Genomic DNA, 1,563 nt, shown 5'->3' with positions numbered 1-1,563 from the left:
TTGAACTGACCCTCAACAACTGCTGATACGAGGACCCACAAGCTGCTGAGTGAAAATCTCGTGAAATTATTAGCAATGAATTCAATCAACAACGAACAATTATTTATTGATGACTGACTACAATTATCAGCATTTACAGTCAGTTTAATGATATAAATAGGAAAAGATTGTTTTCTCATTTGCATATTTGCTTTGTAAAAATTGTAAAAAAAAATTCCGTATTGGATCCAATTTACATGACACAAAGTGCAAAGTCAGTCACATTCTTTCAGTGCAGTCTGTGGCTCTCTGAGCTGCCTCACTACATTTATAATTGTCGGTTATATTTTACAATATACACATCACGTTAATCAGACAGCTCCCTCAAGGGGCTTTATAAGGTCATCAATCTCTTCCTGTAATGAGGTGGGAGGGCTGCAGACAAAGACCTTGCTTCATTCAGCATCTATGGGACTTGAAATCCCTTTACATGAAATGCCCCATTCTGGGTTTCACATATTATTGGTAAATGAGGTTTGGCTCTGAAAGGGTTAATGCTGAGGAGTACATTAAGCACTGCCCAATATGATGATGTCACATGGACTTGGATGAAGGGATCAGCTGTGGATGTTGAAGGGGTGAGACCCAGCATGGATATCTCCCTCATCGTCTGTAAAACAATGTCCCCCTCACTCCCCAACGCCAGTGTATCCTGGACCGAGCTGTTACCATGAAGTAAACTCAGTCCTGTTTAAAACAAGAGCCTGTGGTTTTCCTCAACTAACCACTTGACCAACCAGGTCCTGGAGATTCCAACCAGGAAAGAGGATGTTCACATTTAATCTCTCAGATGGAACTGGAGGAGCTGTGGGGAGGATCCATCTTACCCTACGTGTCTGAAAAGTCAATGGTTCATGGTGTCAATCCCTTCAAACAGCCGTGGAAGTGTTCTTGAAGAGCTCGAGGTTAATGAGATCTGGGTACCACTCTGTTGTAGACTGGAATTTTACCTTCCTAACATCTCCATCATTGCACAATGAAGGACCAACGCCATCCAGATAATGAACCATCACTGGATATCTTGATCTAACACTGTATCTATATCTGTATGTGTATGTCCATCAGTATGTTGTGTCTGGATGCAAACAGATGTCTCTGCCTTTGTACTTATCCCCATCCGTGTATATCTTTCTACACTCCTGAGTGAGCTGTGTATGAGTGCACACTGACATATCTAACACTGACCGATATCTGTCCATCTCCCTTTCATTATCTGCCTTTTCTCTCTCACTCTGTGCAATCCACCTACTGACAGGATCCTGCTCTCTGTCTGTGAAATGTGGATCATGTATTCAGACCACATTTTGACCTGGAATCACTTTCCCCTGAGCTACCTCACACTGCCAATGGGGATCAGGCGGTTAACAAGATCCTGACACTAAAATCCATCTAAACGCTGAGCTGCCAGCTATCGATGCTCTGACCATGAATCACGGTGACAATGTTCAGCTCATGTGGTTCCAGTGTCTGAGGATCCAATCCTGAAGATGGTCTTATTGGGTAAGTTCAGAGTGAACAGTAAGA

Source organism: Chiloscyllium plagiosum, unplaced genomic scaffold (assembly GCF_037043375.1).
Source record: "Chiloscyllium plagiosum isolate Xiang-an unplaced genomic scaffold, Cpla_swu_hap1 HiC_scaffold_35, whole genome shotgun sequence".
Taxonomy (NCBI): domain Eukaryota; kingdom Metazoa; phylum Chordata; class Chondrichthyes; order Orectolobiformes; family Hemiscylliidae; genus Chiloscyllium; species Chiloscyllium plagiosum.
This window is presented reverse-complemented; position numbering follows the sequence as displayed.